The following is a 16434-nucleotide window of genomic DNA, read 5'->3' as shown; positions in this document are numbered from 1 at the left end:
ATGTGAGCCATGTGAGCCAGCCTTTCAAAGCGTTTCATTGCTACAGATGTGAGTGCTACAGCCATAGTCAATTAGACAGGTTACCTTGGCATTCTTGGGCACAGGGACGTATTAATAACATTCCACCCATCAAGCCACTAGAGGGCGATTTGGTCACTTGACTGCAGGAAAGGGCTACAAAATCTGTAACTATGTTTGGACAATACCCAAAGATAATGATGTAAGATGATTGAAATGGCATTTGTTTAAAAGTTTGGCAACTTCAATTAATAATGTTACACTAAACATTAGCAGAACATTGCACCATTGTTTTCAGAATTGTTTCATACTATAACTTTGAGACCATTGAGAGGGTGGCATGTAGCCACATTTTTTTTGTGGCAGTATATTGTAAAAACATTACAGGAACATTACATCCCTGGCAACCTGTGGTAGTTTTTACAGATGTTGTCAAGAACATTTTAGTAAATGTTAGGAGAACATTTACTAAAATGTCTCCCTTTCACCTAATTTATCATCTGATTTACTTAAAGGTACAGTACAGTAAAGAAACTTGATTTTCCTATGWTTTATATACAGTATATTTCCTRACTAAATGTTGGAATAATACTGTGAAGTTGTGWAAATAATGATAATGCCCTTTTAGTGTAAGAGCTGTTTGAGAAGACTGCCTGTAATTTCAGCCTGTTTTGGTGGGATGGAGTTTTGGCATGGCTGGTGACATCACCAGGAGCAAAATAAATAGACCAATAAAAATGAGTTCCACTTCCCAGTCATAGCAAAATACTTGCTTTCGAAATTGCTTGTGGTATTTTTTATATTTTTTTACCCCCTTTTTATTTTCTCCCCAATTTCGTGGTATCCAATTGTTAGTAGTTACTGTCTTGTCTCATCGCTACAACTCCCGTACAGGCTCAGGAGAGACGAAGGTCGAGAGCCATGCGTCCTCCGAAACACAACCAAGCCAATTGTGTGTCGCCCCATGGACCTCCCGGTCACGTCCGGCTGCGACAGAGCCTGGGCTCGAACCCAGAGACACTAGCTGTCACGCCCTGACCATAGTTTACTTTGTATGTGTCTATGTTAGTTGCTTGTGTCAGCACATTTCTTATATAGCTTCACGTTCGTTGTTCGTTTATTGTTTTGTATAGTTTGTTCAGTGTTCTCTGTTTATTAAATTCATGATGAACACATACCACGCTGCATTTTGGTCCTCCGATCCTTCCAACTACTCCTCCTCAGATGACGAGGAGGACGAGCGTGACACTGGCCACCATTTTTGTATATTTTAATTGAAAACAATTACAGTGAGGTACTTCATTGTTAACCAGAAATTATTTTATATTGAGATAAAAAACAGCTGCATTGGACCGTTTTTAAAAGGTGAAGTCTTTTGGTATTTTTTTCATTAGTCCACTGTTGATACAGTCACGTTTTCAAGATATTGGATATTCAAGCGTTTCAATAAGTAATGTGTCACCGGCCACAACATCATGATGATAAAAAATGCAAGAAAATAATAATTGTGAGTGTTTAAAGAAGTGCTCTGAACTCCTGTAATATTATCAACTATTACATTAWCATTCAAATAACTATGTGTGAACTTATAGGACATTTTCTGTTATGGTAATGAAATATTAAGAAAAGTTTTTGTGTGAAGTTCCTAAATGTGCTGAGAATGTTCCAAAACAAAGCAACTATCCTGCAACATTCCCAGAACGTTGTGGGAAGGTTGCAGCAAAATAACCATAGGACAACCACACTCTCACCAGGCTCTAAGAAACATGGAATGTTTTGTTACTAGCTGGGTTTTCAAGTGTTTGTAAAAGCAAAGACGGGGTCATTTTTACGTGTTACAATTACAATTTGTGTTACAACYATGTTTGTTATTATTTCATTTTCAACACGTTTTTAACATTCACATTTCCGGTACGGTATGCATACAGTCAACATACAATAAACATGAAGCGCACTTACATGTTTACCGTCTGTAATTCTTTGACAGTGTTGTTCTGGAGCCCAGGAGAGATCTGAAGCCAGCCTGTGATCCATTCTTTTGCAGCATACTCCCTGCCACCAGGGACCTCAGTGCTCTCCGCGATAGAAATCCACTTACCCCAAATCTGCAAGATATATAGGACCCAGAGATACTGTATATACCAGTGTTTCCAAAACTGTTTATAGTCCCGTACCCCTTCAAACATTCAACCTCCAGCTGAGTACCCCRTCTGAGTACCCTCTCTGGCAAAAATATATTATTAGTATTATATATATATGGCATACCCCCGACGGCATTGCGCGTACCCTCTACCCCAGTTTAGGAATACCTGGTATATACCGAACAATACAAACATAGATGGATAAAAGCAGTAGTTAGATAGGCAGGCAGAAAGAGACTTTCTAACCAAATGTCTTAACAGATAGATAAACAGATACAAATGGATGGATGGATAGACAGACGGACAGACAGATAGACAGAGACAGACAGACAGACAGACAGACATAGTACTAACATGGTTCATGCTGTTAATCTCTAAAGGTCTCAGTAGATCCTCACAGGACAGAGGAGCTGCCAGTCCCACTGAGAGAAGACTGAGGACAGAGATGACACACAGGACCAACATGTCTGACTACGTGTCACTAGAGTATATCTCCTGTAGTCTACTTGAAGCCTCGCTATATCTTCCTATGTCTGCCCTTTGGTGCACTAGCTGGATTAAACAACACTGCTAGGGCAGCAGAAGAGTGCCAGTCTTATACCCATGAGGTTGCCCTCCCCTGGCCTGTGTACTCTGCAAACCATGTCTGTTTATGGGAACAGTTTCTGTTTGCATTGGCTTTCCCACCATTGATAAATAATTACTGGGCAAATATGGCCTTGATATTAGGTAGGTAGCCTAGCGGTTAAGAGCGTTGGGACAATAACCGAAAGGTTGCTGGTTTGAATCCCCGATCTGACTAGGTGAAAAATATGTTTATGTGGCCTTGAGCAAGGCACTTAACCCTAATTGCTCCTGTAAGTCACTCTGGATAAGAGCGTCTGCTGAATGACTAAAATGTAAAACATTTAAATATTAGAAAGGGAGTCGTACTGAGAGCAGAGCACACAGTGCTTCTGAGAGTGGACATGTGTGTTTGGGCCACTACACTTTGACCGCCCCCCTTATTTTGCCCAAAACAATGTAAACAAAGTAGAATCGTTCCCATTATGCAAATGCTTCACATGAATGTGAATTTATTTCTGGTAAATGTATCTATCTTTTTTCTTTTCTGCTTGTATATTATACAAATGGTCAGTTCATCGCAAAAACAAAACCACAAGAATATGAATAGTGATAACAACATAATCAACCACACTAAAAATAATCATAGATTGGCCAGTCATGACAACATTATACTACGGTTTTGATGCTGCAGCCAGTGGATTCAAAGAGGTGTGAAGTAAAAAAAAAAAAAATCATGGTGTGACGTCTTTCTGGTCAGATGRTGCATGAACTTTGGATCAGTGTTTCGTGTTTCATGTTTCGTGTTTCATGTTCGGTGTTTTATGTTCCATGTCAAAATCATCCCATCGTCTCTACACTTGATTGTGGAACGCAATAAAGTTACTTTAAGATGATTTGGACATGGAAAACTATAATACTGTTTAGGGGATATTSACTTGCCTTGATTTTTTGGGACAAAAATGCTAAACAGTTGCCAAGTAAACACAGTGGTCAGGTAAACCAAACCAAAACATGGATTGCTGTCTTACCTTGTCCATAGACTGCCTACAGGTTAAGGAAACTAATATACCATTTTGTAATTTGGATGAAATGTCCCTTTAAGACTAACATGTTATTTGAGAATATTTTAAACTTTTTTTATAGTGACCTGTTCAAAAGCAATCGTCTTTGAAACTGCATATGAAAACACCTAGAATAGATTATTGCATTTATGTCATAATGTAAAACTATAGTAACGTAGAGACTGAAATACTCTCTTTGAAATAATCCCACTGAATGGTATACGATACACCCAGAATAGAGAGGTGACATATCATTCAACACTTAGTTGAAGTAAAGCCAACTCATTTTATATCACTAGAATATCTGTCAGTAGAGCCCCACATTTAAACATCCAGCTCAGTGAAACAGTCGTTTCTTTTTCATCTCTTTCAAGCAGTGAATAAGCAGACTTTTGGCTTTTTTGTCAGTGTTGCATTGGACATGTTTTTGTCTTCTGTCAGCCATCTTGGACAGAACTTAACTGGCTGCTTAACTGCTTAGACTCGCCTGTCAGTTGTCTCCACAGACGACAGACCACTTAGCATTGTCATGCCAATATGCTAAGTCTTTTACAAAAGAGAGGGGGGTGACAAATAAGGCTTTTGCTAGATGGCTGTCATGACTCGACGTCCCAATTTTTCTGCATCATCCTGAAAGGACTCAAATTACTGCAGACATTTGGGTGGCAGCTGTGAAAGCACCCTGACTTTTGTATGGGAAAGTTCTAGAAAAACATTTCAAGGCTAGCCACTACTCAAAACTCTTCACCAAGCAAAAACATCTTACAATGACTCAAATAGATTATATCACAACCGTATGAAGATCTTATTATTATTTTTTATTTTTTTACAAAGCCTCTTAAACAAACCTTCCTTTTAAAATGTGTGTGTTGAGGACCGAAGCAGTACACAAATATTATCCTGTAACAAATAGAGCAATGGGTGGTTGAGTGAAATGTTTCTTTTTATTTCTTTTTTATTTAACTACTGTAGGCAAAACCCTAACCCGGACGACACTGGGCTAATTGTGCGCTGTCCTTTGGGACTCCCAATCATGTCCAGTTGTGATACAGCCTGGAATCAAACCAGGGTCTGTAGTGATGCCTCTAGCACTTAGACCGCTGCATCACTCGAGAGCCCATAATAATAACCAGTGACTCAGTAATTTAGCATTTCATCAAAACCCCTCAGAGTCGGGGGGACGAAAATGACTTAATATCCAAAGAGAGTATCAGGAGGGGAAACTGACAGGTGCTGAATCCTATCACAGTGAACCATATAGTGGGAGTGAAGGCCAAAATGTCTGCTTACTTGTCTGCCAAAGTGATTGTGTAACAAATAACCCATGTGGTGTTTGTGTGTGGATCTCTGTGTACGTGTCACACCACTGGCCTCTGTGAGGGSTATGCAAAGGACCCTGGCTTGTTGCCTCAGCGTTTTGGCCCCACCGAAAATGACTGGTTTCATAGGAGCTGGTGTTGGGTTGTATGTGTGTTGTGTGTGTGTGTGTGTGTGTGTGTGTGTTGTGTGTGTGTGTGTGTGTGTGTGTGTTGTGTGTGTGTGTGTGTGTGGTCTGTGTCTGTGTCTGTGTCTGTGCTGTGTCTGTGTGTTGTGTCTGTGTTGTGTTGTGTCTGTGTGTGTGTCTGTGTTGTGTGTGTGTGTTAGACCCAAGGTGCTGTTTGGGGCATCGCCAATGAAAACAACAGATACATGCCTGTACACGGGGGTCAGTGATTACTCTGGTAGATGAGTATGCCTGGGAGACATGCAGTACCAGCATGAATGGACAGACATACGGACATGGAGACAGACATGTGAGGCGGGCCTCAACAACTAGCCTGACTAGTATTCAATAGTTAGTCTTTGTGTGGTGTGTTGTGGCGGAGAGAAAGGCACAGAAAGGTTTGTGCCATAACAGATTGTGTGTGTGTGTGGTGTGTGTGTGTTGTGTGTGTGTGTGTGTTGTGGTGTGTGGTGTGTGTGTGTGTGTGTGTGTGTGTGTGTGTGTTGTGTGTGGTGTGGTGTGTGTGTGTGTGTGGTGTTGTGTTGTGTGTGTGCTGTTCGTGTTTCTACTATGGTTAAATGACATGACATGCTATTTTCAAATCGATTACCTATCGTTTGATTGATTACGTGATTGAATTAAACCATTAATAAAACAATTAACTTGTTAATAACCTGGGGCACCACGGAAGAGTTAGTTTATATAGAGCGGCTATCTCCCGAATCCACTCTTAAAGAGCTGAAGATATTTTATATCAATAGCAGTCAATCATTAATTATTCTTTACCTTCTATCAGTCTCATCTGAATGTCTAAAAATTGTTGGTTATCTGCACGAACCCTAGTTTCCATAATGAATCAGCAATATGCAAATTGGCTTAATTATTTATTTACTAACTAACTAAATAATCACAGAAATACATAGCAAGCAAACAGTAGATATTGGTTAATAAGAATGATAGGAAAGTCCCTAGTGGGCTAAGACGATATGARAGCTTGGTAGACTAAAGGGAATGGGTGGGACTGAGAAAGAGCGGGAAAGACAAATGGATTCATTACACACAGTCTATAACTATATTAATTGAAATGCTAATCCTTTTCCCATGAACGGCTGCTCATTCAAAAAGAAATTGCAATTCATATTTACGCCCGGATGTCGTTGTTGTCTTCTCTGTTGGAATCCTGTCCGTCTGCTGGTGAGTTCATCGGAGTCTCTCTGGTTAACTTTCATTGAAGTCACAAAGTCTTTCGTGGTTAAAATGGCTACTTCAGAGTACCATTCAGAAATGTTCTCATAGAATAGATGCTTCGGCGGTTGTCTTTGTTCTCGTTCTAGACTCACGCGATTTTCTAGCTGCAGACTAGTAATTATACGTCTAAGATTTGCTKTTACTCTGTAGGGATCGATAGTCTCAGAGTTGAACCATTTCTGACCGTGTAGCCAATGCACCACGTGGTATAGTCCTGTCCTTTGATAGAGTTGTAGTTTAATCCACTTCACACATCAGCGTCACCTGGTATGTTTTGGTCTTAGAAATTCAACCAATTGCAACCTTCGCTTACACTGGGGTTTGCGTGTTCTGGTGTGAATTTCTTCAGGAGTGGGTTTTTTACGTAACAGTAGAAAAGGGCAGTCCATGACGCCTAATGTGATGTCTGGGCTCARGGGGGTGTGGCCACTGACTAGTTCATCTTTATATGAAAATCCATACTCTCATTTAGAAGGTTAACATCACATTACATCTTCACAAATAGTTTAATGTTTAATCACATTATTTTCACAATATTTAGATGTCAACCTGACAGCTGGGAAATGTACACTTTAAGAGATACAGTTATGTGTGTTTCCTGTCCTTCATGAGATCACCAAATTAAACGCACTCGTCATAACTGTCCCTTAAGTGTCCACGGACTATTCCCACACTCTCAAAAGATTAGGAGTTCGGCCAAGTCTCTGTTCTGGGAGACTCTCTCCCTCAATACTGCATGGTAGTTGCTACCCAATATTTACGACCGGGGGTAATAAACCTGGGTTAGGAGTGAGAGTGAGAGTGGAGAGAGTGGGGGAAAGCTATGATCTACATCCAGAAAGGGCCACGTCATGACAGTGCCTTTGTGTAGGAATGTGTTTGTGTGCACATTAGTGTGCGCTTCAGACTGCTGTCTGGACAGCAAGCTCCTATAATCAAAGGTTAGAAGGGACACAGACATTCTCAGTAGAACTAACAAGGTTTCATTACATCTCTCCAAACCTTAGTGTAAAAGTAGTGTTCATAGTAGGTCTCCGACACAGAAGTCAAGCCCATTAATTTCTGCCCAATACACCAACACAACAACAAGCATTGTGGTACAGAGGGGTTTGCTGACAACCTCACAAAAATGATCTGTGAGCATCGATGTGGCTAGAAGGCAGGCGTTGTTATGATTCTGAGCGGTCAGATAGCTAGCAACAATGACAAGAAGCTGACGTGGGGAATCGTAGGTGGCTCGTTTCAGCTCGTTGAATCTTGTTATTGATACCATGTCTTGTTTTGAGGTGTTTTGACATAATGTCTATTGTAATATGGCTAAAATTGGCTAGCTAGTTAAGCCATAACTATAATGATGTACAATGCCTTCAGAAAGTATTCACACCCCTTGACTTTTTCCAAATGTTGTGTTACAAAGTGGGTGTCACGCCCTGACCTTAGATATCTCTGTTGTATGTCTAGGGGTTTTGTATGTTTCTGTTGGCCTGATATGGTTCCCAATCAGAGACAGCTGTTTATCGTTGTCTCTGATTGGGGATCATATTTAGGTAGCCATTTTCCTCATTTGTGTTGTGGGTTCTTGTCTATGTGTAGTTGCCTGTCAGCACTATATTGTAAAGCTTTATGTTTTGTTTGTTATTTTGTTAGTTTGTTCGGTGTTCATTCTTTTAATAAAGAGAATGTACGCATTCCACGCTGCGCCTTGGTCTCCTTCATACGACGAACGTGACAGTGGGATTAAAATGGATTTAATTGTATTTTTATGTCAACAATCTACGCAAAGACAAATTCTAACATTTGTAAAAAATATAATGAAAAATATAACACTAATATATCTTGATTAGATAAGTATTTAACCCCGTGAATCAATACATGCTAGAATCACCTTTGGCAGAGATTACAGCTGACAGTATTTCTGGGTAAATCTCTAAGAGTTTTACACACCTGGATTGTGAAACATTTTCCTACTATTCGTCTCTAAATTCTTCAAGATCTGTGAAATTGGTTGTTGATCATTGCTAGACCGTATCCAGGTCTTGCCATATATTTTCAAACAAATTTAAGTCAAAACTGGTGACTTTAACTCGGCTTAAAGGTGAATTCATCTCCCAGTGTCAGGTGGAAAGCAGACTGAACCAGGTTTTCCTCTAGGATTTTGCCTGTGCTTAGCCCCATTCCGTTCGTTTTTTATCCTGAAAAACTCCCCAGTCCTTAATGATTACAAGCATACCCATAACATGATGAAGTCACCACTATACTTGAAAATATGGAGCGTGGTACTCAGTAATGTGTGATTTGCCCCATACATAAAACATTGTATTCAGGACAAAAAATGTATTGCTTTGCCACATTTCTTGCAGTATTACTTTAGTGCCTTGTTGCAAACAGGATGCATGTTTTGGAATATTTTTATTCTGTACAAGCTTCCTTCTTTTCACTCTGTCAATTAGGTTAGTACTGTGGAGTAACTACAATGTTGTTGCTCCATCCTCAGTTTTCTCCTATCACAGCCATTTAAATCTGTAACTGTTTTAAAGTAACCATTGGCCTCATGGTGAAATTCCTGAGCAGTTTCCTTCCTCTCCGGCAACTGAGTTGAGGAAGGATGTCTATATTTTTGTTGTGACTGGGAGTATTGATATGCCATCCAAAGTGTAATTAATAACTTCAGCTTCCAGATAATTGTATGTGTGGGGTACAGAGATGAGGTAATCATTCAAAATAGCTAAACACTATTATTTTACACCGAGTGATTCCATTGAACTTATTATGCGACTTGTTATACAAATTTMACTCCTGAACTTATTTAGGCTTGCCATAACAAAGACGTAGAATACTTATTGACTAAAGACATTTCACCATTTCATTTTTAATTCATTTTGTAAACATAATTCCARTTAGACATTATGGGGTATTGTGTGTAGGCCAGTAACCCAAAATCTCAATTTAATCCCAATTTTTATTCAGGCTGTAACACAACAACACGTGGAAAAAGTTAAGGGGTGTGAATACTTTCTGAAGGCACTGTATTTGAGAGACAACAAGTTGTCACGACTTCCGCCGAAGTCGGCTCCTCTCCTTGTTCGGGCGGCGTCCGGCGATCGACGACACCGGCTTTCTTGCCATCGCCGCTCCATTTTTCATTTATCCATTTGTCTTGTTTTCATACACACCTGGTTTTCATTTCCCCAGTCAATCTACTTGCATTTAACCCTCTGTTTCCCATCATGTTTTGTGTGTAATTGTCTTCATGTCAAGTGATGTATGTTTAGCGCTTTACTTTATTATTCCGTTTTTTGAGCGCGTTTGTTTTGTTGTGCTTCCGGTTTGGAACTATAATAAAGTGCGCTTTATTTAATCATACTCTGCTCTCCTGCACCTGACTTCGCCTTCATACACATCTTGACACAAGTGCTCATTGTGCAAATATATTTATGTTTTCAATAAACATTGAGACTAAATTTATTTAAAATAATTATATATACAGTTGCAATAAAAAGTATGTGAACTGTTTGGAATTACCTGGATTTCTACATAAATTGGTCAAAAAATGTGATCTGATCTTCCTCTAAGTCACAACAATAGACAAGCACAGTGTGKTTAAACTAATAACACACAAATTATTGTATTTTTCTTGTCTATATTGAATACATAATTWAAAAARTCACAGTGTAGGTTGGAGTCCAATCAATGAGACGAGATTGGAGATGTTGGTTAGAGCTGCCCTGCAATATAGAAAACACTCACAAAATGCATTGCCTGATGTGAACCATGACTCGAACAAAAGAGATCTCAGAAGACCTAAGAATTGTTAATTTGCATGAAGTTGGAAAGAGTTACAAAAGTATCTCTAAAAGTCTTGATGTTCATCAGTCCACTAAGACAAATTGTCCATAAATTGAGAAAGTTCAGCGCTGTTGCTACTCTCCCTAGGAGTGGTCGTCCTGCAAAGATGACTGCAAGAGCACAGCGCAGAATGCTCACTGAGGTTAAGAAGAATCCTAGAGTGTTAGCTAAAGACTTACAGAATTCTCTGGAACATGTTATTATCTCTGTTGACGAGTCTACGATACGTAAAACACTAAACAAGAATGGTGTTCATGGGAGGACACCACGGAAGAAGCCACTGCTGTCCAAAAAAACATTGCTGCACGTCTGTTCGCAACAGAGCACCTGGATGTTCCACAGCGCTACTGGCAAAATATTCAGTGGACAGATTAAACTAAAGTTGAGTTGTTTGGAAGGAACACACACCACTATGTGTGGGGAAAAGGCACAGCACACCAACATCAAAACCTCATCCCAACCGTGAGGTATGGTGGAGGGAACATCATGGTTTGGGCTGCTTTGCTGCGTCAGGGCCTGGACAACTTGCTATCATCGACGGAAAAATGAATTCCCATGTTAATGAAGACATTTTGCAGGAGAATGTAAGGCTATCTGTCCACCAATTGAAGCTCAACAGAAGTTGAGTGATGCAACAGGACAACGACCCAAAACACAGTAGAAAATCAACAACAGAATGACTTCAACAGAAGAAAATACGCCTTCTAGAGTGGCCCAGTCAGAGTCCTGACGTCAACCCGATTGAGATGCTGTGGCATGACCTTGAGAGCGGTTCACACCAGACATCCCAAMAATATTGCTGAACTGAAACAGTTTAATAAAGAGGAATGGTCCAAAATTCCTGACCGTTGTGCAGGTCTGATCCGCAACTGCAGAAAACATTTGGTTGAGGTTATTGCTGCAAAAGGACTGTCAACCAGTTATTAAATTCAAGGGTTCACATAGTTTTTCCACCCTATACTGTGAATGTTTACACGGTGTGTTCAATAAAGACATGAAAACGTATAATTGTTTGTGTGTTATTAGTTTAAGCAGACTGTCTTTGTCTATTGTTTTGACTTAGATGAAGATTAGATTACATTATATGACCAATTTATGCAGAAATCCAGGTAATTCCTAAGGGTTCACATACCTTTTCTTGCCACTGTATATACAGAAGTTTGGACACACCTACTCATTCAAGGGTTTTTCTTTATTCTACATTGTAGAATAATAGTGAAGACATCAAAACTATGAAATAACACATATGGAATCGTGTAGTAACCAAAAAAGTGTTAAACAAATCAAAACATATTTTATATTTGAGATTCTTCAAAGTAGCCACCCTTTGCCTTGATGACAGCTTTGCACACTCTTGGCATTCTCTCAATCAGCTTCATGAGGAATGCTTTTCCAACAATCTTGAAAACAGATGTGCATCTGTTGGTCACAGATACTGTACCTTAACAATTTTGAAAATAGTAAAAATGAAGAAAATCCCTTGAATGAGTAGGTGTGTCCAAATGTTTGACTGGTACTGTATATATAAATGCAACATGTAAAGAAGGCCCGACAGCGTTGTCGTGCCTTCTTTACATGTTGCATTCTTCCCCTTCAGGAGGCTGAAAGATTTGGCATTGGCCCTCAGATCCTCAAAGTCCGACAGCAGCATCATTGAGAGTATTTTGACTGACTGCATCACTGCTTGGTATGGCAACTGCTTGACATCCGAACGCAAGGCGCTACAGAGGGTAGTGCGTACAGCCTAGTACATCACTGGGGCCGAGCTCCCTGCCGTCCAGGACCTCTACCAGGCGATGTCAGAGGAAGGCCCCTAAAATTGTTAATAGTCATAGACTGTTCTATCTGCTACCATATGGCAAGCAGTACCAATTCACTAAGTCTGGAACAAACAGGACCCTGAACAGATTCTACTGAGCCATAATACTGCTAAATAGTCCAGGTAGCTATTGGTTAACTATTTAAGTATCTGTATTGACTCATCTCTGTTTATTATCTATCCTGTTGCCTAGTAACTTTATTCCCACCTATATGTGCATACTTACTTCAATTACCTTGTGCCCCTGCACATCGACTCAGTACTGGTACCCCGTGCCAAGTCTACACCAGTTTTTTACGAAGCGTGTGACAAATATTTGATTTGATTTGATTATAGGGAATCAGCCTGGCCCTTGGTTCATCCATTGGGTATATTGAGGCTCCCACCCCTAGGGTGGTGGGATGGGATCTACTGGGGGAGTCTTGTCAATACATTAGTGAGACGTCATTGATGATGAGTGAAGTGTTAAGCTGATGTGGGAGTAAGAGGAAGTTGTCACATGCCTTTTTTCCAACACTGTAGCAACCTTAACTCAACACCTAACGATCTGGTCGAAAGGTTTGTATCTCTTGGCGTAGTCGCTAAGGTGTTGGGTTGACAGTAATGGGACCRGGGTTCCAGTACCTGTGGGGCCACCTCCAAATTCACTGTAAATTGGAGGCTATTGTCAGAGATGATCCCCATTGGAATAAATGGGATACCAGATGCCCTCTGGTGTACTATTCATTTAATCTGACTTTTACAAAAACTTGACAATGTTTGGACCATACTAATGGTGCCATGAGCTGTACCAGGGCCTGTACTTTGCTTGAACCTTTAGTCCCAGGATTAGTTACAAACAAAGCTACGGTGACTAAGAGAAATCTCTTTTGCATTTGTGTCGGACTTGGACGTCAATTTTCATAGTTCATCCCTGTTACTTCAAGTACCAACACAGGACATCACACCAACGCTAAGTCACTTTACACATTCCTGTCCTGATTTCTCGCCATCACTCCTGGCTCTTTCTCTCAACACCCACTCCCTCTCTATACCAATATCTGTCTCTCTCTCCATCCCTTCCTCTCTCTCTATCTGTCTCTCTCTCAACACCCACTCCCTCTCTATACCCCTATCTGTCTCTCTCTCCATCNCTTCCTCTCTCTCTATCTGTCTCTCTCTCAACACCCACTCCCTCTCTATACCCCTATCTGTCTCTCTCTCCATCCCTTCCTCTCTCTCTATCTGTAATCTTCTCTCTGTTTTGACTCGCAGTGCCACAGGAGGCGCTGTCGTCTGTCCTTCCTTTCTTCAGTTACCTCTGCTGTAGTTTAGGTGTGGATTCAGTGGTGTGTGGCTTTGACTTTCTGGTCTGGTTTCAGGTTCAGCCAGTAATGGACTATTCATCATTGGAAAAACAAAGATCTAGACAAAATTGCTTCCTTACTACAAGCTTACTCTGGTGTAATAATGTACACTGATAAAAAATATAAATGCACAATGTAAAGTGTTGGTCCCAAGTTTCATGAGCTGAAATGAAAGATCACAGAAATGTTCCTATACGGACAAAAAGCTTATATCTCTCAAAATGTGTGCACACGTTTGTTTACCTCCCTGTTAGAGACCATTTCTCCTTTGCCAAGATAATCCATCCACCTGACAGGTGTGGCATATCAAGAAGCTGGTTAAACTCCATGATCATTACACAGGTGCACCTTGTGCTGGGGACAATAAAAGGCCTTTCTAAATTGTTCAGCACGATAATGCACGGCCCCATGTCGTAAGTATCTGTACCCAATTCATGGATGCTGAAAATGTCCCAGTTCTTCCATGGCTTGCATACTCACCAGACATGTCACCCACTGAGCTTGTTTGGGATGCTCTGGATCGACGTGTACGACAGCGTGTTCCAGTTCCCGACACAATCCAGCAACTTCGCACAGCCATTGAAGAGGAGTGGGACGACATTCCACAAGCCACAATCAACAGCCTGATCATCTCTATGTGAAGGAAATGTGTTGCGCTGCATGAGGCAAATGGTCACATCAGATACTGACTGGTTTTCTGATCCACGCCCCTACCTTTTTTTTAAGATACTGTATCTGTGACCAACAGATGCACATCTGTATTCCTAGTCATGTGAAATTCATATATTAAAATCCATAGACTAGGGGCGAATTAATTGATTTAAATTGAGTGATTTCCTTATATATGAACTCTAACTCTTTGAAAAATCTTTMAATTTGTTGCATGTTGCATTTATATCCTTAATCTATGTAGGCTGATGATGGTTAGGTCAAGAGAAGTCAAATGAAAGGAAAGACTTAAGATATTCTWGCGTAAATCCTTTGGTAACATATTATTTTCTGTACATTTCTGTGAAGATTTCCATACTGTACGTAATTAACTTTTCTCATGCATATGCATGTATCTGTGTACATGTGTATCCGTATCTCTCCACATAATCTCACCCCTTTCTGGTCAGGCATTCTGTGGGCATCCCTATGCAGAGTGCTGCTCCACTGTTCCATGTGCACCCAAGGACCCCTGTGGAGTGAGCAGCTGAGAGAGTGACTTCATCCCCGGAGGCAGAACGTGGAGACTGGCTCAATCAGCCGGAGCGAGCTCGCGCTGTGCTCAACTTCCCTTAGRGATCTTAGCCTTCACGCTAACATAGCCAGAGCAAGAGCCCAAGACCTGTCAAAAAACATCTCTCTCAAAATGTTTTCCCCGAACAAGCTACGGTACTGCGTAAAGAAGTGACTTATAAGAGAAAGTCACTATCTGGTAGCCTAATAGGCATCTTCTCCCTCCGAGGAGTCAAAGTGATTTTTTTTCAGTAACTCGACGAATGTCTTTTAAAAACACAAAGCTCAGGCTGTAGATATAAGGCCATATTGYGTCATTAGGCTTTTTAAATGGTGAGTCATTCTATTGTATTATATTGCCCTCTACAAGACGACAATATTACAGTATTACCACCATGGCTAGTAGTTAGTGATTATCTAACTAGTGAGAAGTATTGGGGTAGAATATTTCAAAAGGCTACGGAGGTCATTTGTGCCTCTTCTGTACCTCTGCAGCCTCTTGTGACTGATGCAAGAACATAGCCAATTTCCCAGTGCTTTAAAAAAAATAACTTTTCACACCTTAATTGCATGCAATTACAGAAATAGGTTGACAAGGAAGCTGCTTCCAGGGTAGACACTTTCAACCTTTCTTTTTCTCTATATGTCTATATCCATCTCTTCTCTCGTCTCTCTCTCGCTCTCTCTCCTTTCTCGTCTCTCTCTCTCTCCTCTCTCTCGCTCTCTTTACGTAATATTCTCTCTCTCTCTCTCCTTTCTATTCTCTCMCTCTCCTCTCGCCTCTCTCTCCTCTCTTCCATGGCCTGCATACTCACCAGACATGTCACCCATTGTGCTTGTTTGGGATCTCTCTCTCTCTCCTTTCTCTTCTCTCTCTCTCCCCTCTCCTCTCTCKTCTCGTCTCTCTCTCCTTTCTCGTCTCTCTCTCTCCTTTCTCGTATCTCTCTCTCCTTTCTTGTCTCTCTCTTTCTGACACTTTTTGTTTTGGTTTCACACACAGCCATCCTGTGGAGTTACCTCCTCTGCCTTTGTCTACCTCGCTGAGGTCTGAGTAAAAAACAGTTGACAGAACCCTAACCAACTAATTCAGGCTAGCAGGGTCTAGCAAGCTACAACCACACACAACACACACACCACACACACACACACACAACACACACACCACACACACACACACACACACACACACACACACACACACACACACAACACACACACACACACACACACACACACACCACACACACACACACACCTACTCCACTAAGGTTGTCCCAGTTGTTTTATGGCACGGCTTGCTGCATTAAACTAGACAGCGTTAATCTGGTGTCAGGGGGCAGTATAGACACAAGAATCTATCAAAGTGATCTCTCACATAGAGAACATACACTCTCGAGTGTGACGCCTATCCTCTTGAAAAAGAATAGTGTTCAGTGGTGCTCGTTTGTGTGTGTAAAGTGTGTGTGGTGTGTGTGTGTGTGTGTGTGTGTGTGTGTGTGTTGTGTGTGTGTGTGTGTGTGTGTGTGTGTGTGTGTGGTGTGTGTGTGTGTGTGTGTGTGTGTGTGACTGTGACACAGAGGTAGGGAGGGGGTTTTATATAGGTATATACTGTATTGTATGAGGACCTTGAATAGGTTCATACTGAAAGATTAATACAAGGCTTGAAAACGCTGCAACAGGGTTA

The 16434-nt window shown here is 40.8% G+C and overlaps 1 protein-coding gene and 1 long non-coding RNA gene across 2 annotated transcripts in view; one reads left to right on the top strand and one right to left on the bottom strand.

Annotated features, from left to right (window-relative positions):
* Positions 1 to 16434, top strand: part of LOC111954055 (kinesin-like protein KIF26A) — an 87787-nt gene that overhangs the window by 21865 nt on the left and 49488 nt on the right. The window lies entirely within an intron of this gene.
* LOC139023240 (uncharacterized) lies at positions 867 to 2779 on the bottom strand. The gene is made up of 2 exons (XR_011474388.1): positions 2514 to 2779; positions 867 to 2123 (listed from the first exon to the last, which is right to left on the bottom strand). It is a non-coding gene; the product is annotated as an uncharacterized lncRNA (long non-coding RNA).

The sequence above is a fragment of the Salvelinus sp. IW2-2015 genome, linkage group LG28 (assembly GCF_002910315.2).
Source record: "Salvelinus sp. IW2-2015 linkage group LG28, ASM291031v2, whole genome shotgun sequence".
Taxonomy (NCBI): Eukaryota; Metazoa; Chordata; class Actinopteri; order Salmoniformes; family Salmonidae; genus Salvelinus; species Salvelinus sp. IW2-2015.
This window is presented reverse-complemented; position numbering and strand designations above follow the sequence as displayed.